The following is a 27,128-nucleotide window of genomic DNA, read 5'->3' on the forward strand; positions in this document are numbered from 1 at the left end:
GTTGAGAATAGTTTTGTGAAGGGAAGGATTAAAGAACTGGAATCGACGGATAGGAAGACGTACGCTGGAGTTGTTAGAGGTGCTATATCTGGGCAGGGTAGTAAGGAAGTACCAAGAAGGAAGGAAACGTATTTTGTTATGGTGAAGTCTAAGAATCCTGAGGAAAATAGGGATAATATTACAGAGACAGTTAATAAAATGGATGTAGACGTGAAAGTGGAAAACGTGAGGAAAAACAGAAGTGATGGAGGAATAAAGAGGAGATAGAGATGATAAAGCAGGTGGTTAAGACAAACCCGAACTGGTCCACGGAAGATGTGAAAAGGAGAGGATTTAGGATTATGTTGTATGATGTACCTGTGGAAATAGGGACTCAGGAGTTGGCTGAGTCCATATATATATCACAAGAAGTGATGGGTGTAAAATTAAATATTGAACAATCTACGTTTTCATTTATGTATGTGTTGTTGGTACAATTTCCATTACCGTAAATAACTTTATTTAGTGAACATATAAAATCGTATCCTGGATTCTTTTTTAATAGAGAACATAATTTTTGGAACGTCATTTCCCCCACCTTTCCTGGTGTGTTTTTTAAAGATGTATACACTTTTTCCACAATTTCCATACTTTGGTTTAATTTTAAACCTATAGTTTCTAATTGTTCTATTGCATCATCAATAATTTTAAAGGTGTTTTAATGTAAAAGAGTTCATTTTTAACGTTTACTTTATTCAAGAATTCTTGAGCTTTTTTAATGCTTTGTGCATCTGTGGCTTCAAATGACATTACAACCCAAAAATATTCAATATAAGAATGATAGTAAAAATCATTATATATTTACTGTTTTAAAACATCAAAGTGTTCTGCATAAAACAATGCTGCTTGAATCCAAGTGCCCCACCTGGTTAATACAGGTTCCGGTGGGAGAGGTGTATTTGGTAAACTGTTTTTATAAAACTCTACTCTTATTGGTGCTTTTAAAAAGATTTACTTAACATTGCTAATTATCCCATTGACATCTGGATAATTCAGTCTAATTGTTTCAGGAACTAAATGTAGCCCATGTGCCATACATGTTAAGTGTGTTGTATTTTCATAAAACACCTTTAAATTAGTACCAGTTTTGATCATGTATGAAGCACCATCTGATACAAACCATTTAACTTTTTTGTGTTCAGTTCCTTTTGGCCACAATAAAGCTACAAATTAACAATTACATAAATTATAATAATTTCAATGCTTAAAATTATCAGTAGTACACCCAATGATTCGTTTATAAATCTCGAGATTGTGTTACTATTAGTTTCACCAAGCTGCTTCAAATCTAGTAGAAATGGACGGGCAGCTTCTTCAGAACATAACTTTCCAATTACTAAATGGGCTATCTATCTTCCTAATTTTGCCGGTCGTCTCATCAAATTTATGTTAAAAAGTTTTTAAATAAAAATTCTAGTGCTCACCATATCATAATCTTTTGGTAAATAATCTTTTCTCACAATACTTTCTGAGGGTAAATGCCTTCCTATATATTTATGCATAAAATTTTGATACTCAGGAAAACTAACTTAATTCCATGGAATATTTGCTGCGGTAAATGCCCTACATAAATCGGCGCAAAATTGCGTAAAATCATTTTCGGAACTAATGTTTAATAAAGTCTGTTTACTGGATTTATTCTTGTTCTTTTTATGTGCATCTCCACTACAGTGTTGTTCAAAGTGTGATTTTTTTTCGCACTTAAACTAGGAAACAAAAATGTGAACATAATTCAAGCTTCAGTATTTTAAATGTTTACTTACAACTTTTCCACACACTTTGCAGAATAACTCATTGTCTTTGGTTGAAGAAGGAAATTGAAAATTAGTGTCCAATTTATTCCCTAACCATAATTTGATTTTATCTTTCATGTATGACTTTGCCCTAGGCATTTTGAGGATTCTTTACTGTATGCACAAAAATCAAAACCGTCCCCAGCACACTCACTAACACGCAAAGACACTCAGTATCACTAACAATAAACTTCTAAAATAAAATGCTTTTTCAGAGACTCACCTCCCTTCGGCTATAATCTAAATGAAATGCGGGCCAGCGTTGTCAGTTGGCGACACCAACCCGTACCATTAAACTCAAGGGCGTTGTTTACAATCCATTTTTAAACAATCTGCCAGCCAAAGCAATGAATTCACGGAAAATCTCTATTGTGCAAGCAAGTTCGCTGTAAGTAGATATAAAAAGCCAAAAACCTAAGATCCGAAGCCTACTGATGATATGAGAGTGTATATGTCCGCTGATGATGGTGGGGCTGCTGTGTTGATAAATGATAGAGGTATTGATGCTGTACAAATAAGCGTAGAATGTCAAAATTTGGGAGTATGTGTGAATATAGACTTTGAGTTGAGTAGTATGGGTGTGGCGTCTGTCTGTATATAGGATGAGATTGGACCATATTTGGATTGGATGAGGAGGGTGGTGGTTGGATGTGAGGGAAAGGCGATAATGAGAGGTATGGATGCCAGTGCCGTCTCCCCCTTGTGGTATAGTAAGTATGTGAGGACAGGTCGTGAGAGTGAGAGGAGGGTTTGGGAATTGAAAGAATTAACTGAACTTGGAGGTTTTGAACAGACCATCTGATCTGTTCACTTTTAGCGGGCCGATGGGAGAGTCGGACAGTTTATGTATGACACGTGGGCGGTTAAGGAAGACTGGGGTGTGAGTGACCACAAATGTATATTGATCGGTTTGGAAGGTGTGCAGGGGAAGTTCAAAGCGAAGATAAAAAAGAAGAGAGGATGGTCCACGAGAAACGCCAACTGGGGGATCTTCATATCGGAATTGGGGAGGGAGGCCTATATGACCAATCCTAAAAGCTGGAAAACCTGCACGGACGGCTCTCGATTGCTATGGACAATGCGACAAAAAATATTGTTAAAGATAAGGATAAAAGAGCACCCTGGTGGACCGAGCAACTGAAAGATCTAAAAGGTCGAGTTGCGAAAGCACGAAAAAAGTGGCAGTTGACTCGTAAACGAGAGAGGAATTTGGACGGAAATGAGTACCAAGGCTTGCTCAGACATTATAAAAAGCCCATCAAGGAGACAAAGGTCTTATGGTGGAGGAATTTTGTCCGATTTGTTGGCAATGCAGATCCGTGGGGTGCAGTTTGTAAGCTCTGTAGGGGTGAGAAGAACGAAGGACTGGTAGGCGTATGGGACGGTGATAGAAAAACGGAATCGTGGAGGAATACGGTGGAGCTATTATTGACAGAGTTTTTCAGAGTTGAGTTTCCAGTGAATTATGAATTGTATGAAGGGGTGGACGGGTCGGGGAGAGAGTGAAATAATGGCGGTTCTGTGTTCCGGAGTATGTGTTGAAAGTGTTTAATGCATGTATGGGGGAAGAATGGGTTCCGGACGAATGGAAGGTAGCGCGATTTGTTATCCTCTTGAAGGGCTAGGTCATTACTAGAGAGCGGATTTCTGTCGGGCTAGACAAGGCCAAACTCGGTACGGCTCGTACGGGATGGGAATTCATTGCATTTACCGGCTGCACTTCGTTTATTTGAGATTAGAATAACGCTGCTTCGTTGCACTCTGCTGTTAATTCCAGTTCTCATTTAGTTAGCCGTTTGATTAATAAATCGTTAATTGTATTTATGGAATCAAGTGACAATTAAATTCAGTGATTACCTATCACCCGCTACTGAGTCCCGGCGATGCAGCGCGTCCCCACTAAAATCGTGACGTAGCCCGACAGAAATCCGCTGTCTAGTCATTACGGAGGTCGTCTAGACCTATCTGCCTTTTGAGTGTGATGGGAAAAGTGTTTGAAAGAGTACTGGTGAGGAGATTGGCGAGGGTACTTGAAAGAAGTTCGGATTCGTGAAAGGATTGGGAATACAGGATGCGTGGATAAGAGTGAATCAGGTTGCGGAGTGGTCGGAAAAAAAGTACGAATTTTTGTTGATTTTAAAGGAGCGTTTGATAATCTCAGCTGGAATGCGGTGTTGAGTAAATTGATGGGAGTTGGGTGTAAGGACATCAAAATTCGGGCGAGTTTTTTTTAGAAATCGGAGTGTGTGTGGTAGGAGGGGCAAATGAGGTGGAAAAGAAGGTGTGTAGAGGATGTCTACAAGGATCTATCTGTTGACCGGCGGTTTGGAACATGATGATGGATGGGTTGTTGGAAGAGATTGGAAGATGGCGGATATCGTGTGTGGTGTATGCGGATGATTTGTTGTGTATGATTGAGGCGGATAATAGAAAGGTGATTGAGGATGTGGGAACTGAAGTGATGGAAATGGTGGTTGCAAAAATGTTTTATGTGTTAAACATCATAGAATCGCATGAAAATACTCTCATTCACAATACTTGTTAATTTATAATTTACTTAAACAATAATTTCTTTACTAAGATAAAAATACACCATATATAAAATTTCAAATACGTTGAATGATTAAGGAGTATTAGTGGAAAATTAGTGATACAGTTCTTCACAGAGTTTAAAAAAAAAACTAACAATTTTTGAAAAAAGTAGGTTTGATTTCAACACGCATATATGTCATTCTATAAAATTTATGTAACATTTATTCGGTAAAATTTTTTGATTAGGTAATTAATTTTTTGGAGGGCGATAAACACATAACTTTTGATTAACCTTTTACCATGCCTATGATAACAAAAAATACGTTTTCAAGAATTTAAAGCATCCGGTTTTATAATAAATTATTATTACTGTGAAGTCAATGAAGAAAAGCATGAAAATTAGAAAAAAGCATAAGAAAAAAATTGGTCCAAGATTATTTCGATTGAAGCTCCCTTGCCTTTGAAGAACAGTCCAACAAATCCCGATTTTTTGAAAAATTATATATTTTTTTTCTGATAACCTTCATATATATAGTAAAAACCAACGGTATAAATGCGGGGGTGCTAATTCCAAGGGAGTGCCGTCTGCAGACATACAGACAATATGAAATATATTCAAACCGTATAAGTCATATAACCAACGGGAAAGAGTGCATTATTATCAGTGTAGTAAGTGCTTATTTTTTACCTTACGGGCTTAAAAGATTCTTGATTTACAATTTTTTTCCTAATTAACAAAAACCGAATAAAATATTTTAAAAACCAAATAACTCATTTTTTTTCCTTTATCCCATCCCCTTGCCCCAGCCTTACTCTTGTCCTCTCCACTTCTTTCATCCTTTCCACCCCTCTTCCGTCTTTAGTCAATATCTCTGTCACACTCTCCTCTCTTTCTTTGCTCTCCTCACAGTCATGCAGCGTATGCTCTATCGTCTCTCACCCTTGTCTACACATCCTACACATTCTCTCACCTTCGCTTACCCAAAACTTATTATTTCTTTCTTCATTTCCACACCTAAATCTCGCAATTATTTTTTTCTTTCGCGCTTTCTCTGTCTAGGTACTGTTATGGTTTAAAAATCGAACGTTACCCCACTGAATTGTGGGACGCCGCTGGTACGCGCGACGCGTAGGGAGGTCGACGTTTTAGAGTGGAAATTGACAGTTGAGACCGGTACTGCCGAGATTCGGCCATTTTTGGTACGCCATGGGGAAAAAGTCGTGCCAAAACTTAACTGGCGTGAATTAAACAATTCCGTTACCATCGGCTGATGTGTTGGTGTGGGTTATTAAGAGAAGAACGTGAACTCGCCACATTCCTGTTACCGTCACAATAAAGTTACCACATTGATGTTACCATCACGTTGAAATTATCGCCACATAGCTGTTGCCGAGGCATTTCTATTGCCCCGTTTTGTGTTTGTACTGGATTCGGAGAGTAAAGTCGCCAGACGACTAAGAATCAGAGAGTCTGCCTCTCATCTCTACTCCCATACGACCAGAACACCAAAGGGGGACTGTGGAAGTCGCAGAGGGTCCGTCGCCGTGGTCTGTGAAGGGGGATTGATCTAGGACCGCAGATGCTGAAGGGGGCTTAATCCTCTTGAAGGGAGGTAGAGGCTAAAGAGTAGGGATCGGGGTTCAGTACTAATGTAAGTTAAGGTGATACAATTGTTACTGATATTTATTGTATTTTGTTTGTATTGAATTTCATAGTGTGTTTAGCAATAGACTTAGTTAATATCTAAGGTTGTTTCTCTGCCAACGCCACCTTGCCGCCGACACAGTGCTTCTACGGAAAATAAGCACATAACAGTACTTTGGTACTGTTTCTGTTATTGTCTTACTATAGTCTGCATTGTACCTCGATTTACTTACACTCGCTCTTCTCTCTTGTTTATCTATGTCTCTGTCATGGATACACAAATCGTCACCTTAGAACTGGTTTGCCGCATATCCAAATCGCGTCCGAGGGATTTTCGCCTCTACTGTTTGGTGCAGATTTGCCGCATGTCGCACTTGGGCGAAGCGAAACATAGTTTAGATTCAGTGCTGATTTGCCGCATGTCCAAGCAGAAATCGATACAGTACCGTTATCCGTTTTTACGTACTTCCTTGCTGTTTTGCTTTTCAGCGTTAGGTTTGGGGTTGGGAAAGAAATCGTATTCAACTTCATGCGCAGAACAATAAAAATAATGTGAAATAAATAAAAAAGAGACTTAACAATTTTGATGAATCTGAAATTAAAAAAAAGCAACTGTAATTTGTGCAACTCTTTTTCTGTTATAGATGTTACAAATATTTTCAAATTATTAGATTCGAAATTTTACAAATTTAAATTTCAAATAGATTTGTTGTTCGATAAACAAATAATTTAATTTTTCACTAAACAGTAAAATTTTTCTTTAATTTTTTTCTCGGGAATGATTGAACTTATTTTCTCTAAAGTTTTAGTGAACAAGATTTATAACGCTGCATACCAGTAAAAGAGTTCACAATTTTTTGTAGTATTCTTATTTGTAGAAACGATATTTCTACATCAATAATCACAAATAATAGATACATTTTTAATTTTTACAAAAATCAGCTTTTGACATAAAATGCTTGCAAATTTGAAACAGAATTGGAATGTTTCTTGACAATCATGCCTAATACATTTTTGACTTGTATCTTTTAAAAAGAATTATTTCGGAATTTATAGCTATTTACAATTTACGACTTACTTCAAGAATAAATTCCGTATTAGAATTTTACCTATAATAATTAAATAGATGTATGTTGTTAACTTATATAAGGTACCTTACACGAAACGAGTAATTTGTTTTTTAATATGACATTGCCTTTCTTTATCATTCTATTTGTCTAACAATTATTGTTGTGCAATTATACGCGTGTAAATAAAAATAACTTTACAATAACTTATTTATGGGTAAATTTTTTTACCAATTAATTTAAGTGGATGGTTATATGTAATGGTAATAATAGCCGCATAAAATTCACTCACTGTTTAGGTATACCAGATATCAAAAGCTATTAAATCCAAATGTTATTGTTTATTTTTTTATGTCTCGAGTGTAAGCTAAGGAAGTATTGTAATCAAGTTCATCGGGCGACTGGCTACTTTTATGGCTTCTCAACGTTTCATGACTCCTATAATACGAAAACATAGGTCTCTCCTTTCCGGTTGATAAAACGCTGACCAACATTTGTAATCATCCTCCACATCATATAACGTCATCTCCAACTTTTACAGCAATAAATGTTATATAAATTTTAAAAAATAACATACTTTTTCATTTGTTGTTTATTGAGTTTTTACCCTAAGCACCCAGATTGAATTGAATTACCATAACCCTAATTTATTGAGATTTTGGAAACAGGATATACTACATAAAGAAAGTTAAAAGAATTTGAAGTAATGTAATGATACTCTTTTTACATCAAAATACTGTTCATAAATTATAAGTGCAGGAAGTTTATGCAAAAGCATGCAAATACATTTTTTGCGTATAATAATATGTATTGCTTTATTATTAAATATCTACTCATTTACAAGAATTATTAAAATTAGTAAAAAAAAGTATTCAAGTCTCTGTCTAGTTTAATATCTTACCTTATTAAAATAATAAGTTTATAAATCAATTATGTAGTTAGCAAACAATGACGTTTAATTTATACTTAGTAGGGTTCACGGCATTAACTTTTCACATTGCATGTTTAATTCGGAGTTATAATTTGAGAATATAATTTACCCGTATATTTATTTTTGTAGTTTAGTAGTACTTCAGCAAATTTAGAAAACTGTATGTTATTTAAAAATACGTGACAAATCACGAGGCCAGGCAATCTAAAGATCTGACTGCTGGTTTGCGCGGGAAATACTGCATACTTTTTAGAAAAAAGGAGTCTATGATAAGCGCACGTAGAAGATGATAGACAGAGAGCTAACATATAGAGCTAATGTATTGGAAAGAAATAGGACAAGTTTGCGTGCGCACACCACAGTCTCCCTTTCTTCTCTAAACAGTTTGAGATCATACCATAATATCATAAATAATAATTGACAAAGAGTTCGCAAAGGAATCCAACGGAAATATTTATACAATTGTTTACAACTACCAGTACAAATAATTCTTTCATTTTCAACTGAAAAGCGTATAACTATATTAAGTACTAGATATTATGGAGTTAGGGGTAATCAAATAGATTTGGGTTGCAGTCAACATAATTGTCTTTGATACATAAGACATGGAAACGAATGATTTATTTCCAAATCCAAATATACTGCATTTACAGTTTTAAACAGTATCACTGCTAATTTTCTCTGGTTGCCCGACAATAGCTACTTGTAGTCAATATCCACGTAATGTAATAAAATACTGGAATCTAATTGTTTGAGACAACAACCTATTTTTACCCGAGTATAAAGAACACTCGGGTAAAAATAGAATAAAAATGAATATTTTATATAAAAAAATTACATATTAAGCTGCAATTTTAGTAGGACTGCAGCGAGTCAACGAGCCAATGCAAAGAAAATATCATTTTATTATCCTTTGTAAAAATAATTCCTTTCTGTAAAACACATTTAAATTTGGTACTCCGTATTTCGTTCACAATTCACCATTTAACAATGGAAATTAACAATGCAATATTTGGATTCTACAATTTTTAGGTAAAATGAATGACTGCAATGCGTTTTATCAAATGTAGATTTTATATAAAAATAAAGAAAAATAAGTCTCTTTATTTTAAAAATATTTAGAAAAAATCGAATCAAAACATCAATAACTTAACATTCATTGTTCGTTATACTTAGTTAACTACTTCACCACGCGATTTCTAATATCGTTTCAATTTTTCATTTATTTCACATTATTAGTCCTTGCCGTATTACTTGTTCTGCGCGTGAAGTTGATTAAGAAATCTTAATCTTAATTATCTCTGAAAAATGTATTTATTATTATCTGTAATTATTGATGTGGAAATATCATTTCCACAAATACGAATACGGGTATGCAGCATTATGAATTTTGTTGACTAAAATTTTAGAGAAAATAAGTTCAATCATTTCCGAGAAATCATTAAATAAAAATGTTACTGTTAAGTAAAAAATTAAATTATTTGTTTAACGAGCAACAAATCTATTTGAAATTTTAATTTGTAAAATTTCGAATCTAATAATTTGAAACTCAATCTTTCTTAAAAAAAAAATCGAAAATATTTGTAACATCTATAACAACAGAAAAAGAGTTGCACAAATTACAGTTGCTTTTTTTTAATTTCAGATTCATCAAAATTGTTAAGTCTCTTTTTTATTTATTTCACATTATTCTTATTGTTCTGCGCATGAAGTTGAATACGATTTCTTTCCCAACCCCAAACCTAACGCTGAAAAGCAAAACAGCAAGGAAGTACGTAAAAACGGATAACGGTACTGTATCGATTTCTGCTTGGACATGCGGCAAATCAGCACTGAACCTAAACTATGTTTCGCTTCGCCCAAGTGCGACATGCGGCAAATCTGCACCAAACAGTAGAGGCAAAAATCCCTCGAACGCGATCTGGATATGCGGCAAACCAGTTCTAAGGTGACGAAATATTCTCTCATACTCACCCCCATTTCCCTTTTTCTCTCTATTTCCATCCATGCGTATCCCAGTCTTTCATAATATCCTTGTCCACCCTTGTAATGTTCTTTCCCTGCTTCCTTTTTTTTTCCTTCCAGCATGCATACAATATCCCACAGTCCTCTCTTTCTTTCAACCTTTCATCATACTTTACAGCTCTTTTCCCACTGTATACTCTTAATTTCTCTCGTTTACATTCTTCTCTTACTATATAGCTTGGCGTCTCTTTCCGTAGCCCTAACATCCACCTCAAATATTTTTCTTGTACTGCTTCCATCTCTGCATATTCCTTCCATCCCCATATCTCCACTCCATACATTAATACACTCCTAACTTACGTCATGTCCAAATATTCTCTCACCTATACTTCACACCATTCCCATTGTCTGCATTGCTTTGACCCTTCTTTCTCTTATGTGTGCTTTTACCGTGTTAGTTGTTGTAAACTTAAATCCTACATATTTAAACTCCTTTACTCTGTCTATGATTCGATCTTCCCATCGCCACACTTTTTGCTCCCCTTTTCTTCCTTTTTAACCACCATCATTTTTGTTTTTTCTACATTTACCTCCAGTTTCTTTCTATTAAAGTATCGTTGCAGATTTTTTTTCATCTCATTCATTTCACATTCATCCTTCGCCAATGTTACCAAATCATCTGTAAATGCCAAACACCATACCTTTTATCTCCCCGCCACAATTCCTCCCGCTTGTACTCCTCTAAACATTTCCTCGATATCGCTTATGTAACAAGCAAACAGACTGGGACTTAATGAGCATCCCTGTCTCAATCCTTTCGTCGTCCAAAACATTTCACTTTCTACTCCTCCCACTTTCACTCAGTCCTCTTCTCTCCATGCATTCCTACAAACACTCTCTGTCCACTGTATCAAACGCGGCTCTTAGGTCTACAAACAGTGCATATACCCGACCTCCTTCCTTTAGCAACTCTTTTTCTATTAGATGGTGCAAGATATATACATTGTACATAGCCCCTCTACCTCTTCTAAATCCCGCTTGACTTTCCGATAATATACTCTTTTCGTTCATCTCTGTCACCAACCTTTCATTTAATACCTCTTCTTCTGCTAATCCGTTTACTATTATGTAGTCTATTACCGATTCCCCTCTTTTACCTATCCAGGTAAATTCCCCCTCCTCGTCCCCTTCCTTCACCCCATTCAAGACATCCCAACCTCTTTCTTCAATTAATTCCCATAGCAATTTTCCGTCTTTGTTTTTTACTTTATCTTTCGATTTTCGTGTGTTTTCCCCGTCGTCTTCCCTACTTTTGTTCTCTATTCTGGCATTAAAGTCCCCTCCTAACAGTAGAAATTCTTCTTCGGACTCTTCAATTTTTTTTTGTATTTCTTGTATCGTAGTTCTCATTCTTCCACTACATATTGTGCAGATTCTCTATCTTTTTTTATTTACAGTCAGTTTTCTTTTAACCATGCCTTCCATTTCTATCGCCCCCTCTTATGTTTCTTCACTCCTGTTATGATTCCACCTTTTGCTCTACTCTTGCGTTTTTCTTTTTTTGCCCCTTGCAATTTCCACTGAAATTCCTTTGGCAACACGTCTTTCAGTTTGTTCCAGTCTCTCTCTAGTATCCATGTTTCTGTTAGTCCCACAAAATCAAAATTTTTCACGTAGTTCCAAAATAAATTATCTTTCTTTAAACCACGTTTATCTTCCCCATTCTTCTTTCCCATTCCCCTATTATGTACAAAATCTACATTCTTAAACCTAAAGTCTTTACTTGTCCTATCATTACTACCCCTCCCCTTTGTGTTTCTTTCTTCGGTTAGTGCTGATTTGATTTGCGAAATTTTTCTTCCAATTTTCCTTTATTGTCATTCCATGTATACATTTTGTCCCCTACTTCCAGCTTCTTATATCCCACCCTTGTTGTGTATCCTTCTTTTCTTTCCTCTTTAGCTACCTCCCTAATTCCTTTTTGAATTTTTTGCTCTTGTACTGTCCAATCATTATCAATATATATTCTCTTTCCTCTCAGTTTATTTTTATTCTTCATTACCTCTTGTTTTTCCTCCCAAAGCGTCTTAACCAGTATTTTCTTGCTTTTTTCTTTCCCTATACTGCCGTGCTAAACAAAAACAACGTATCTGCATTCGCCCCGTTTTCGAGATAATGGCGTTTGAAAGTTGGGTTACCTCGAATCGATTGAAATAACTTGCATTTTTCGCTAACTTTGAGTTAGCACACGATGGGAAATGATGTTTTTAGTTGATGAGTTCGCCCCGAAATCAATAGTTAACTTTATTTGGCGCTTAGTGTAGTTTATTGTATATTTTTCAGCAGTTACGTCTTTTTTTCCATTTAAAAATGTTGACAGTTCCATGACAAAAATAACGTGTCTGCATCCATATGCTGATACGGTAATTCGATCAGTACAAAATGAGCTTTATACATAGAAATTTTAACGTAACTTTAAATTGGAATATAAAATTTTCTCCTTTTCATTTAAAAATAATATTTAACAAACGGAAGACTGCAGTTTCTTTATTTTTAGTAAATAAAAAAAAATAATGAAAAAGTTGTATTAAATATTTGGAAATATAAACCAAATTAGTATAAGAAATTAACAATAAAAATAATAAAAAAAATTGGAGATCAATCTTCGTCTTCGACATCCAGGTCCACGTCTTCTGCTGTGTTGACGTTCAGTTCTTCCCAAAAACTTATTTTGTGAGGAGGGATGAGTGCCGCCAGTTTATCTAATATGTTTTTTTTTCTTTCAGCAGTTACCCCGCGATTCGCCGAACTGGCTTCAGGTTTTTTAAAATATTCTTTTAAAAACTTTAGTTAAAAAAATAGACCTTTAATAATTGTGCTAATTATTATTTAACATGCATTATAAAAAAGTGCGAGGGTATAATAATACGTATACTCAGGATCACGAAGCAATGCGTACACGTCATGGATGACGTAGATCCGTTACCAACACTAAATCAAAAATACGCGCCGCAATACGTGGCAATACGGATCAAAATCGATCAATTTGGGGGAAATTATATTGGTACGACTGATAGCGAAACATATGCTAAAGTTTTATCGATTTCACAAGTGTCATTGGTGTCAACTTTGGTTATGTTGTGTTATTGTTTGATTTTTCGCGTTTTTCTACTTTTCTGCTCGTGTAATCGTATCAGTTCTTTTCAGAACTATAACAGTTCTTTATAGAACTACAAGTTAACTGTCCTGTACCGTGGTACGTGTCGCTTGCTTGAGCGTAAACATTCCACCATGCCGAAGCCCTTGCACAAAGATGTAAAGCAAATGGACGATAATTTAGTGGACTATTTTGCTAAAGAACGCGATAGCGGGGAACCTCTTTTACCACTAACAGCTGTTCAAGACGTAAGTAGGTGTATTTTATTACAATTACTAATGCAGTCACATTGTACAGAGGGTTGCTGCTACTCTGGGTGTATGTGTGCGAACAGTGAACTCCGTGGTACAACAAATAAAAACCGGAGAAGGTGTACATTCTCCCAAGAAATAGAGACCCCCGAACAAAGCAAGTGTGTGATATTAGCACTTCGGAGCAGTGTGCTATTCGAGAATGCTTATATGGAATGGTCGAAGAAAGTATGAATTTGATGCGCACGCCTTATAGATACTAACGACTATTTTACAGAAATACATGTTACACGATCGCCATTAATTGATTGCTTGAAGGAGAAACATATATTTGAGGGTTCTGTGAGCTCGTTAGGAAAAATTTTACATTCTCAATTGGGTTTCGTTATTCGCCAACCAGTGTACGGAAGCGTCTTATGGAATTACAACATGTTGTTCATGCAAGAACCAAATTCTTACGTGAATACATGCACAATCAGCAGAACCCAAATTCTTTGCCATGTGTATATCTTGATGAAACATGGATATTTGAAAATGGTTCGGTAGTTAGGTCATTGCAAGACGATAGTGTCATAAGTATCAGGATGTTCAAAATAGAAGGGAAAATTTAGTAATGTGTCAGTTTCACGTTAGTTATTTATTCTTCTCACTATATTTTAGGTATATTGTATTACATGCAGGTACAAGCAATGGATTTATTGATGAAGCAGCGCTAGTATTTTCTTCTAATACCAAAAATCCAGACTATCATGGCGAAATGAATCAACAGAATTTTCTCAAGTGGTTTCAATTGCTCATGAACCTTGAAGAACCATCACAGATTATTATAGACAATGCAAGCTACCACAGTACCTTTGCAAACAAATGTCCCAGTGGTTCATGGAAAAAAGCAGAAATTCGTGAATGGCTTTAACAACATGACATAAGTTCAGATTCACAGCTGTTAAAAACGGAACTTCTTCATTTGGTTGCACAGTAATGCATATACTATTCTCTATCGTTTCATTTAAAATATCATGTTTTTCAGAAATAAACCTCCAAAAACGTATGTTGCCGTGAATTGGGCCAACAGAATGGCCATAGAGTATTGCGATTGCCGCCATATCATTGTGTGTTTAACCCTATAGAAAATACTTGGGGAATTACTACAAATTTTTATTCCAAACACATTGGGCGTGATGGTTATGGTCAAAAAATTCCGTGGAAATGTGGAAAGAAGCGTTAGCACATGTCACGCCCACAATGTGGAAAAATACTGTTGACCATATGAATAAAATAATACGGGAGTGGTGGGAACGGGAATTAGTATTTGACCGTGAAGAGATTGCGCCGTTTATAATCGACATTAACGAAGATTCACATTATAGTTTTAGTGATTATGACAGTGAAGATTCTAATACTGCAGAGGGCATTCAGCCACTGTAACATGTAGGTTATTTTCCATTACCATCCTAATTGATTGTACTAGCGGCATGTTCTGCTGATGTCTTTTATAATCATACTATCACTTCACTGGCCAAATATACAAATCACTGGTCAGACGACGACGTTGTGCAACATGCATACTTATTATTGTTTATACTTTACTTTTGTATCTATTCCATGTCAATAAAGTAACTTATTCTGTAGATGTGACGTGCCTATTGTGGCATTGAAGACGGTAAGCATATTTCTCTAACTTGAAGCCTGTCACAACTGTTCAATGCTGTCTGTTTGAGACGTATGTTAACATTCTCGTTGGTAGCTTTAAGTACAGTATGAAGCCTTGTACCACCCTCCAAGTATGTGTTTAACACCCAATTGTCAGCAGTTTTTACCAGCAGTCAATGCAAAAATGAACGTTCTTAAAGCCAGTCATTCACGTTCCAACGCCGGGGTACGATTGTATTGGATACAACTGCTGTACAATTTTGCTGAAAAGCAGCAGTACACACACGTTACGACCTTGCAGTTAAAAATTTGCGATCGTGGTGGCAACATGTCCGAAGAAAATGGACTTTTATACCTGCTTTCACGGTTTGTATAACATACACTGTCCCCACACGATTAAGTTTCCAACCAATACAACACGATTGTACTGCTGCAGACAGACTTGTTCACCAACCGGCCACATCCAACCGATTTGCTTGATCGCATACACAGATGTTCGAAAACACTTCAATTTTGTCATATCCTACACAATTGTACCGCGGCGTTGGAACGTGAGTGGCAGGCTTCAGTGACTAGGAACACGTGAAAGGGGTTACAGTCGTGATCTTTCCTGTGCCTGAGTTTGTAATTCATAGCGTCTATGCAGCCTGCAGCATGCCCTTGTATGCTGAAACACTGCAAGTGTAGCTTATTTCTAAACTGTTGCTTCACACTAACGGTCTTCTCATGCTATAATCATAAATAGAACAAACCAAAACAATAACAAGCCGACATGTTTGTTGACAGTTTTCAAACCGATTCATTTGTATAATAAACGTGGTAGACGCATGACGTCATACAGAGTCCGTGACGTGTACGCATTGCTTCGTGATCCTGACTATACCTGTGCGTAAACTATTAAAATCAATGAATACACTGTGTTATTTGCTACTCACAACGACGATCAGGGATGAAGTAAAATTATTCAAACACAACACAGTTTTATTTGTGGGTACTGTCGGTGATTTAAAAACGACGGTTACGGTTTTCAGATTTTATTTTGTTTCTTACTGTTCGAGAGTGCCAGGGAGAAGAAGGAAGGGTGTTTTAAATGGTACACAAGTAGGCTCGGTTTCGAAGAGGTGGAAGTAGATAATGAAAGAGTTTATAAGATTCTAAAAACAGGAAGAGAAAGTATGTGGAGGCGTAGGGCAGGTAGACGAAATATAAGACGTATATATTTACATATTTACTAAAATTATGAATGGGCTCAGGTAGAACACCTGATTTTGTGGGAACGGTTGTTCCTACATATTTAACGAACAAATTCCTTAAAATCGCGGAATCAATCAGAGCATTTCCCGGTAATAATTATGTCCAACAGAGTGCTACGCCATTAAAAATGGGGTAGTGTTACTGGTCGGCTGCTAGACAAAAAAGACGTATCATAACTCAAAAGATGCGGCATTCAGGAATTGTAGCTTTGTCGGCCCATTTACATAGCAAAATTAACGTATCTTTCACATACGTTATATTTGCTATGTAAGATGTAAGTGAAATATGTATTTTAAAATCTAGATACGTTAAATGTATCTATTGCAACGGAAATACGTTAAATTTGACTACCAATACAGTGATAAAGAAACGCTATGATCAGATACGTTGAATTACTAATTATGCAATTATTAAATAAAAAATAGCTTAGAATTTAATAATTATATACCTGGACAATCCTTGAAACTTGTTTAATTTAAAAATACCCCAAACTCAAAATCGCCCAAAATTGCAGTTACGTTGTTTTTGTTTAGCACGGCAGTATAATTATTGTTTCCAACACTTTTACTTCTACTGCAATTTCTTTTTTTCAAAAATTCCTCTACTTCTTTTGCATTTGTTTTTTCCCTTATTTCCATACCCGTAATTATGAAATTGTTTCTTCTTTCTTGCCTCTCTTTTTTTCCAACTTAGATGCAAACAATATAAAATATATTCAAAGCATATAACTAACGGGAAAGAGTGTATTATTATCAGTGTACATGCTTAACTTCGATTGTTTATGTTTATACATCTAAAGAATCCTCCTGTAGCAATTCGTCTTAATCATTTAGGAGAAACTTAAATAAGAAGTCGAAAAAGTAAATCTTAAAATTATGGGGATTGCCGGGATCAAAAAAAAAGAAAGAAAACATAGTTACCTTAGAAAAAACGAACATTTTTGTTATCATTTAGCGGCATGAAAGAAACAGAAAAAGCACAAGTGGGAAGTTATTACAAAAAATTATTACAGTTAGCTTCACACTCATTGGACAATGATAACTTAAGTATGATTGAGAACCACTACTACTCTGATACCTTTAGATATTCATGAAAATCTACAAATATCTAAAAAGAGAAATAAAATAATGAATTTAGATCGTGGACCCTAAAACTTTTACAAGATTCCAGAACAGACGTCATCAAATTGTTGGTGGGAATGATTAGATATATTTCAGTTAGCATTTAACCATCTAGACGATAATCGGCACAGACAGACGATAGACAGACAGACATTTAGACGGAAACGGGGAACCTATTATTACGCTCGGAAAGAAAAAAGTTAATCGTGTAAAAAGAATTGTTTGGTGAATCAACACATTAAAAACGAGAGTAAAAAGGAAAGGAAGTACAGAAAGATCATTTCGAATAAAGAACAGACGAAAATTTATCAAATGTACTGAAAGCAAAGATAAGTGGTTAAAGTGACAGTTAACGAAAAAATAAAATCGGCATTGAGTTGAGCATATTCAAAAATGGGGATTTACTTATTCTGTGGTAAATACATGTGCATTATTTATTCAAAATTTCACGAAAAAAATATATGTTAAACGTTTCTACATTTGCGTGTGTCCAGTCAGTGTTTTGGTGGTCGTCATAATTTTATTTCGGTAATCAGGAACACAAGTAAGTTATCGCAAACTGGATTTTTTTCTACTTAAATGAGTATAAAGACAAAGTATTTTTTCTAGAAACGTTCGCATTAATTTTTGCAAACACGACTATATAGTTTTTTCGACTTTTAGATATTGAAGCATCTTGTCTGTTTCCTAAAGACAAATACACTCCAGTCCAATATAAACAAGTGTGTTTTTGTAACATAAAGCGTTCGAATCATAGACAGAGGCCGAATATGGGTTATTAAAGTATGATACGTTAATAAATTCAGAAAAACAAACTCCACAAGAATTATAAAAAATATATACACAAGTTAAAACACGTGACGAAAAAACCTGTAGTCCCTGTTGGTTACATCACACGTGTTTTACATTTAATGGACCTTTAGTGCTTGTCGATTCTACTAAACTAATGCATATTTTACGGAAAATTAAATACCAACAATAAAATAACTTATAAATTTTTCATGGAACGGAAAGCTAGGAAAAATTCATATTTGCGTTGGTTATCTAGCTGGTGAAAAAATATAAATTATCGTCTTTATCGACAATTTATTCTGTGTTTTTTAATATACGTAACAGTGAATATTCATTAAAATGTCAACACCGAAAACTACTCGACAGCCTAGTGTGATAGGGCTAAAAAATTGCCAGCATTTCCTCTAGATCAAATTCGTGTATCCATTAACGAAGCCCCTGACAATAAATATCTCACAACAAAGGTACGACCTCCATAATAAATTAATACTTTTAAAAGCTGCTTTGATTATAGGAGTAACGGGATGTTGTCGTGCCAGTGAATTATATTTAATGAAAGTATAACACGAACATACTTTTTTGTTAATCTTATCAGTTTTCAATAAAACAGGATAAGTTTCTAAACAAATGCGTCATTTAAATTGGAGTTTCAAGACAATTATTGTAATTATTATTTTGAAATATTCCAATTTAAGTGAAAACGTCCTGGACATTTCTTTTTTAATTCTCACACTAAAAATGTGTAAAAGTAGGACTTCTTTTTCCACCTTATCGCCACTTTTTGTTTCTGCTGCTAAACCGCCGTCACCGTTTTTGCTCCATACACCACAGAGTCGTTACAACAGTCACAGTCAACACCTCGGGTGACGTCCTAATTGTTAATTTGTTGTGTTTGTAAAATATCCGTAATTTTAAATATGGAGGTACAGGAGGAACAGGAGGAATACGTTCCAGAATACGTCCACTTTTCCAGATTATTGCAAATGCCTGCTCCAGTGCTCTATGGTCGCTTAACCAACGACCCATTGTTTATCCTCACTACCATTTTCGATGTAAGTAATCCTAACACAATTACTCATAACGTACACACATTTTTTAGAGGGTGTGCGATAGATCCGACGAAAACTTCGTCATTTGCCCGCTTCTAGTAGACCTTATCCTCATGGCAATACGACTAGGATCAGGAACCCGAACTGGTGAGGAAATTCAGATGGCTTTAGGACACACAGAGCTCGACCGTCAAAACGTGAAACGTACAGCCAAAGCCCTAATCCACAGACTCAAAGACGACGAAATCTACAACTTCAATTCGGCTCAAAAGATATTCGTGGGAAACAGGAACATCATCCACAGAAATTTCAAAATTTTGTCAGAAGGTGTTTTCTACCTCTATTTGGAATTGTTAAATTTCAGTGACCCCGAAGAAGCGTCAGAGAAGATAAACAAATGGGTAATGAGCTCAACTACCAGTGCCGTGCACAACCTGGTGCCTGAGACGTTGTTGACTGAGGACTGCAAGATGTTCATAGCCAGTAGTGTCTACTTCCGAGGAATCTGGGATGTAGAGATCAATAAAACTCAAACAACTTTGGAGAGGTTTGTAATCAAGCCACTACATGGGGTGCAGGTTGAATTTTTCCACACTCTCTCTGTGTACAATTATTACGAATCCGAAGACCTAGATGCCAAATTTTTGGAACTGCCGCTGGTGAAAGACGAAGGATCCCTAGTCATTGTGCTTCCAAACAAAACGTTCGGTCTCCATCATCTTGAAAACAGAATCAGGGCTGTTTTAAGCGTGCCTGAAGACAGTTTCGTAAGAAAAGAGGTTAGAGCAATGGTGCCAAAATTCATCATCACTACAACGATCGACTGGAGCGACATTCTTAAAGAGGTGGGTTCATTCGCATTCTAAAATAAACACAGGTGTTGATTGTGTTTATTTTAGCTTGGAGTTAGGAGACTGTTCACGGAAAATGAAGCAGAGATTGACGAAATTGCGGGAGAACCGGGGGAACTTCACGTGAATCACTTGCTCCAAAAAATTATTATTCGGATTCACGAGAGTGGGATAGAAAGTACTACTATTTATTTTTGTAACTAATTTCACTCTAGGTTAGCAAAATGTTATGTGGTGGATGTTTTAGGGCGACTAGGCGATGAACCCCCTGCTCCCTATGATACGTCAACGATTGCTACCGACTTTATTGCTAATCATCCGTTCCTATTTTATGTCAAACTCAGAGGAGTTATCATTTTTATTGGAAGGCTTCTGGATCCCAGTGGTTCTGATGATTTAATGTAACTGTAGTGTTTTACTAAATTTAGTGTATTTTGTTGTTGTTTTAAATTAGGTGGGTCTTAAGTGTATATATTTTTATATGTATCTTTCCAAATGCATATGTTGTTATTAATAATGAATTACTTTAATAAATGCCTATTGCTACATTTTTTGTTTTTCTATATTTTTTTCCAGTTTCAAAATAGAATTAAGACATGGTGCTTTAAAAATATTTTTCAGTTGTTTTAGTCAATTTTCTACTCTGCTGAATGAAATGTTAACTGAAATGTCGTTGGTAAATAATACAAACAATAGACTAGGGACTTCTTTTAATTTTTCTCAAAAAGACTTAAGGGACCCAAAGAATTTTTCAGTCATTAAAATGTAAAAGTTAAGAGAAAATTAAGGGCGGGTGGGCGGGGCTAGAACTTGCTAACATAAGTCTTATTTTGGCAAATAATATATCCTCTGGGAAAATAGTGGGTGGGTGGGCGGGCCTAGTATTTGTTAAGATAAAACTGATTTTGCCCCTATTAATCTTGTAAAAGCTTATGAAATTTAAAGGTGTTAAATTGCAAACTGTTGTTTTGTCATAAAGGAATAAGTATACTTTTCGAAAATAAGAGAACGGGATTCTCTCCTTTTATTTCTAATTCTTGAGGGTAAGCTAAGGAAGAACGATTGTAAACGAGTCCATCGGACGACTGGCTCCTGTCATGTCTTGACGTTTCATGACGCCTGGAGAACGAAAAAATGGGCCTCCAGTTTCCGTCTGTGTGTCTGTCTGTCTGTTGTTTGCCCGGATTTTTTTTAGACAGTTAATCTCGGAAATTACTGAACCAATTGTAACATTTTATATCTGTATTGGGAATATCGTGTAGATCGTGTAAAACGTTAACCAAAATTTGACAAATCAATATCAACAATGGGATAACTATAACTCCAAAATTTAAATTTTGCTATACTTGTGGCTTATGAATGCGTGTTAATTTGCTATCCTAAACATCCAGATTTTTAGAAAAAAAAACTTGTAAAATCTTGCAGACATTTTAGTGTTATGGTAAAAATAATCAAAGTTTTTTCGTCTAAAAATAATTATCATTTTACAATTTTCCCAAATAAATGTTTCTCCAATATTAAAAAATGATGACGTCATCTTACAATTTTGCCAAATAAATCTCCTTTGCCAAAATCGATCTTATCTTAGCAGTTACTAGCCCCGCTCACCCACCCTTTCTTTCCTTAGAGGGTATGTCATTTGCCAAAATCGATCTTATTTTAGCAGGTACTAACTCCGCCCACCCGTCCTCTATTTTCTGAAACGGATGTCATTTGCGAAAATCAGTCTTATCCTAGCAGGTTCTAGTCCCGCCCACCCACCCTCTGTTGTCTTAGAGGATATACCAGCTGCCAAAATCAGTCTTATCCTAACTAGTAGCTGCTAAGATTAAACTGATTTTGGCAAATGACATATCCTCTAAGAAAACAGAGGGTGGGTGGGCAGGGCTAGTACCTGCTAGGATAAGACTGATTTTGGCAAATGGGATCTTTCTAAGAAAATATCGGGTGGGGGGGGGGTAGTATCTTAGTTAAATTAAGATCAATTTTGGCAAATGACATAATAATTTTAAAGCGTAGTTCATTTCGCAGAAAATCCATAATGGTGTATAATTTAATAAAAAAGAGAATTGTTAAGTTTGTAAATTTTTACTTTCCGAACGTAAATTACGGACGTACTGCATAAGTCCATCCGGACTTTGCCACTTTCAAGTTTTCTTAACGTTTTATGACTCCTGGAGTATTAAAAATAGATGTATCTTTTCCGTTTGTCCGTCTATCTATCTGTCTGTCGATTTTTATTAAACAAATAATTTTTGAAACTGCTGGACTGATTGTTGTCAAATTGTATATGTATTTTCGGAATATACTACAGAATATACTACAGATGATACCGTAAAACGCTAACCAAAATTTGTCTAGTTCTCCTCACCAATAATGTGATGATGTAACCTCAAATATTTTCCCAAATAAATGTTTCTCAAATATTAAAAAATGATGACGTCATCTTACAATTTTGCCAAATAAATCTCCTTTGCCAAAATCGATCTTATCTTAGCAGTTACTAGCCCCGCCCACCCACCCTTTCTTTTCTTAGAGGATATTTCATTTGCTAAACCCGATCTTATTTTAGCGGGTACTAACTCCGCCCACCTGCCCTCTATTTTCTTAAAGGGATGCAATTTGCGAAAATGAGTCTTATCCTAGCAAGTACTAGCCCCGCCCACCCACCCCCTGTTTTTTTAGAGGATGTGTCATTTGCCAAAATCAGTCTTATCCGAACTAGTAGCTGCTAAGAGAAAACTGATTTTGGCAAATGACATATCCTCTAAGGAAACAGAGTGTGGGTGGGCGGGGTAATATTTGTTAGGATAAGACTGATTTTTGCAAATGGGATCTCCCTAAGAAAGTAGAAGGCGGGGGGCGGGGTTAGTATCTTAGTTAAATTAAGATCAATTTTGGCAAATGACGTAATAATTGTATAGTAGTTAACTGAAAAAGCGTAGGTCATTTCGCAGAAAATCCATATTAGTATATAATTTAATAAAAAAGACTGTTGTTAAGTTTGTAAATTTTTACTTCCCGAACGTAAATGACGGACGTACAGCAGTAGTCCATCCGGAAATGGCTACTTTCAAGTTTTCTTGACGTTTTATGACTCCTAGAGTATTAAAAATAGGTGTCCCTTTTCCGTCTGTCCGTCTGTCTATCTGTCTGTCCATTTTTATTAGACAGTTAATTTCTGAAACTACTGGACTGATTGTTGTCAAATTTTATGTGTATTTTCGGAATTTAATGCAGACGGTAAAACACTAAGCAAAACTTGTCTAGTTATCCTCACCAATAATGTGATGATGTAACCTCAAAATGTTACACAGTAAATGTTATTCAAATTTGTAAAATAACAGAATTCTATGCTTGTAGTTTATGAACTATTAATTATTATTTTCAACGTAGAATTTCCAGATTTTTGGAAGAAAGTCAAAATTGCGTAAACATGTTTTACAGTTTCCAATTTATGGAGAATATTTTTTATAAAAAGTAATATTTCTAAAATCTTAATTAACGTCTAATACTTATTAATATTATACTTAAAAAAAGTATTGGTAACTTATAAAATTTATGAAAAACTAACCAGTATAATTGTAAAATGTACATGGCAAATAGGGTACAGCCGGCGAACGGCTACTTTCATGTTTTCTCGACGTCTCATAGACCCTAAAGTATGAAAAATCAGCCCCCGTTTCCCATCTGTCATTTATCTTGTCTGTCTCTGTGTGTGTCGCTATTCATGGGACAAATAACCTCCGAAATTACCGAACTGGAATATGTTGTAGGCGGTAAAACGCTAACCAAAATTTTTCTCATCATCTCCACCAAAAATTTGACGTCACTATAAAATTTGACCTAGTAATTCGTATTTAAATTTTATAAAATAGCATAATCCTGTATTTGTGGTTTATGGATCCGCCTTGATTTTTTACTCGAACCATCTACGTTTCCGGAAAAACTTGAGAACATCTGTATTTTTCTCCTTAGCTGGTTATATGCTTTAAGGCAGAAACTCACCTTTCCAGAATGTCAAAAATAACGTAAAATGCCGTTCCTAATTGTGGTCTCATAATAATATGTCTATATATACATTTTAGTTTTTATAAAAATTTAATACAGTATTTACATATATTTGAAAAATAGTCGTACAGGGAATTTTATTGCACATTAAGCAAAAATTCTTATTTGTTTTTAAAATTATAATTTTTTAAGATATAAAGAAAACATTTTTCTAGAATCAGGCAACTAATAAGTATGCAGACTAAAACTCATTAACGACATCTCAGCGGGTTTACTCTTAATCCGATATTATTTGGGACATTTTTACAACATCTTGCCAAAATTAAAAGAACCACCAAGCCCCTATTTTCTTAGAGGGTACGCCATTTGCCAAAATCGATCTTACCTTAGCAGTTAGTAGCCCCGCCCACCCACCCTTTCTTCTCTTAGAGGGTATGTCATTTGCCAAATTCAGTCTTATCCTAACAAGTACTAGCTCCGCCCACTCACCCTCTCTTTTCTTAGAGGATATGTCATTTGCCAAAATCAGTATTATCCTAACTAGTAGCTGCTAAGATATTTGAATTTTTTCAAATTCAGCGGTCCCTAAATTTCTTGTAATCTCTTCCAAAACAAAACACAAGGGTCCCCAACATTTTTTGAATTTTCTTACTTTAAAAAAAAAAATAGAAACAGCAGTTGTTCCCAAGACCCTCTCAAATATTTTCAAAATAATAACAACAAATCGCCAAAATTTTTTCAAATTCTTTTAAAAAACGAAGCACTAGACCCCCCAAAAACTATTCAAATTCTTTCGAACACAAGACAGCAGAGTCCCTAAGAATCTTCCAAATTCAAAAAATAGAACATGAGGAACCTCAAATTTTTCAGTTTTTTTTTTCAAAATAAAAGCACCAGATATCCACAAGTTTTTTCTTAAAAAATACACTCGAGGTACATTTTTTTCAAAAAATAATACCCTAGAATCCCCAGATTCTTTTATATATTTTCAAAATAAAAATAGCAGGAGTTTCCAAGATTCTTTAAAATATTTCCAAAATAATAACGGCAGAGAACCTCAAAATTTTTTCAATAATAAAACATTTTTCAAAATAAAAACACCTGGAAGTATCAAGATATTTTTAAATTCTTTAAAAAAGTCTGTTTTTTTTTAAATACTTAATACACAAGGGCCTCAAGATTTTTGAAATATAGTTTCAAAACAATAAATAGCAGACTCCTTCAAAATCCTTTCGAAATCAAAACATCAGAGACCCCAAGAGCCTTTCAAATCTCGGCCTTAAATTTTAAGTCATTTTAAATCTTTTTTTATCTTTTCAGAAAGAAAACAGCTTTTTTTCAAAAACTAAAACAATAGGAACCACAAGATTCTTCCATTTTTGGTAGATAAAAATACTAGAGACCCTGATGATTTTTTAGATTCTTAAAAAAATACATTAGAGAACTTATATTTGTACAATTTGTTGCTTTAAATTTCTATTTTTTGTTTTTAATAATACAGTAGAGAAGATTTTTTCATTTAAGTTCAAAATAGAAACAGCACAGGTTCTTAAGATTTTTTCAAATATTTACAAAATAATAACAGCATAGATCATCAAAATGTTTTCAAAATATCAGAGCCCCCATGTGTCTTCCAAATTTCTTGAAGTCTTGTTTCCATCTGTTTCCCATCTGTCATCTGTTTTGTCTGACTGTCTGTGTCGATATTTATTGGACAAATTACCTTGGACATTACCGGACTAGAATATATTGTAGCTGGTAAAACGCTAACCAAAATTTTTCTCATCATCTCCACCAAAAATTTGACGTCACTATAAAATTGTATCTAGTAATTGCTATTTAAATTTTGTAAAATAGCATAATCCTGTACTTGTGGTTCACGGATCGGCCCTGATTTTTTACGCGAACCATCTACGTTTTCGGAAAAAAATCGAAATTAATTTGCCTATTTCCATTTATAACATGTGCAAAACATGATGAGTTTATAGTTGTAGTTTACAATTTTGTAAACTTTTTAATACAAGGCAATTAGAAAATTAATTAGTGAAGTAATTTATTTTATTGGCCAAATGAAAAACGGTTCACTTCATTTTCCCAGGAAATTTGAGAAAAGAATGAATCATATTTTATTTATTTTAACTTTCAGAAGTTATAATAAAAAAAATTAAATTTGTGAAATCAAGTTTCCAAAGAATCCGAATTGACTGGAGTGTACTTCAGGGGCGAGGGAAGTTCTGAACAATACCTTAGAATAATTCTTTGTAAGGTGTAACTTTCGTAAATCATAAAAACTGGTCGAAAGTTGTTTCGACAGAACTTTCCTCGCTCCTGAAATAAAATGATAATTTTTTTGGGTCACCCTGTATATGCAAATCCAAAAAATGTTAATAGAATGATAAATCACAAATACATACTCATCATATTTTGTACATTCTAGATAGGATTTATTCAGCAATATTTTGGAGTGATGCCATCAATTTTTTAGGGGGGATGAGCAGATACGTTTTGTTCAAAAATTTACCATGATATACCTAATATAAATACAAAATTTGACAACAATCGGCCCAGTACTTTCGGAGATTATCTATCTAATAAAAACCCGGGACGGCAGACAGACGGACAGACGGACAGACGGAGAGACAGACGTCTTCTATTGGTCATGATAGGTCGAGAAAATGCAAAAGTAGAGAGTCGGCCTCGATTACAATACTTCCTTTGCTTACGCTCGGGAAGTAAAAAACTAGAAATAATCAAAAATATATTTAGAGTATAATTTGGGTTTCTAAAGATTCTATTTTTCTGAAACCGTCCCTGTATAGCAAAAACGCTCCACCAAATCAACCTCCTACTACCATTCAAGACCCCACTATCAACTTTTTCCAACTCTCTTATCGTAAACGTAACTTTTTATCCACCGCTCAAACCTGTCTTTAGCTTGTGGTTGTTAATAATCGTCTGTTAAGTCTTTTAACATTTATATTTTTCCGAAATGGAGACTCCCGAGCAACTAATAAGAAACT

At 35.1% G+C, this 27,128-nt stretch overlaps 1 protein-coding gene and 1 long non-coding RNA gene across 2 annotated transcripts in view; one reads left to right on the forward strand and one right to left on the reverse strand.

The window, feature by feature from the left end:
- The window catches only part of LOC135130591 (latrophilin-like protein LAT-2), a 204,977-nt gene that overhangs the window by 20,155 nt on the left and 157,694 nt on the right, over positions 1-27,128 (reverse strand). The window lies entirely within an intron of this gene.
- Positions 13,229-15,008, forward strand: LOC135130291 (uncharacterized). Its single transcript, XR_010280720.1, has 4 exons — positions 13,229-13,377; positions 13,427-13,608; positions 13,658-14,355; positions 14,408-15,008. It is a non-coding gene; the product is annotated as an uncharacterized LOC135130291 (long non-coding RNA).

This window comes from Zophobas morio, unplaced genomic scaffold (assembly GCF_036711695.1).
Source record: "Zophobas morio isolate AGI-343-1 ecotype UQ-CSIRO unplaced genomic scaffold, CSIRO_AGI_Zmor_V1 ptg000017l, whole genome shotgun sequence".
NCBI lineage: Eukaryota > Metazoa > Arthropoda > Insecta > Coleoptera > Tenebrionidae > Zophobas > Zophobas morio.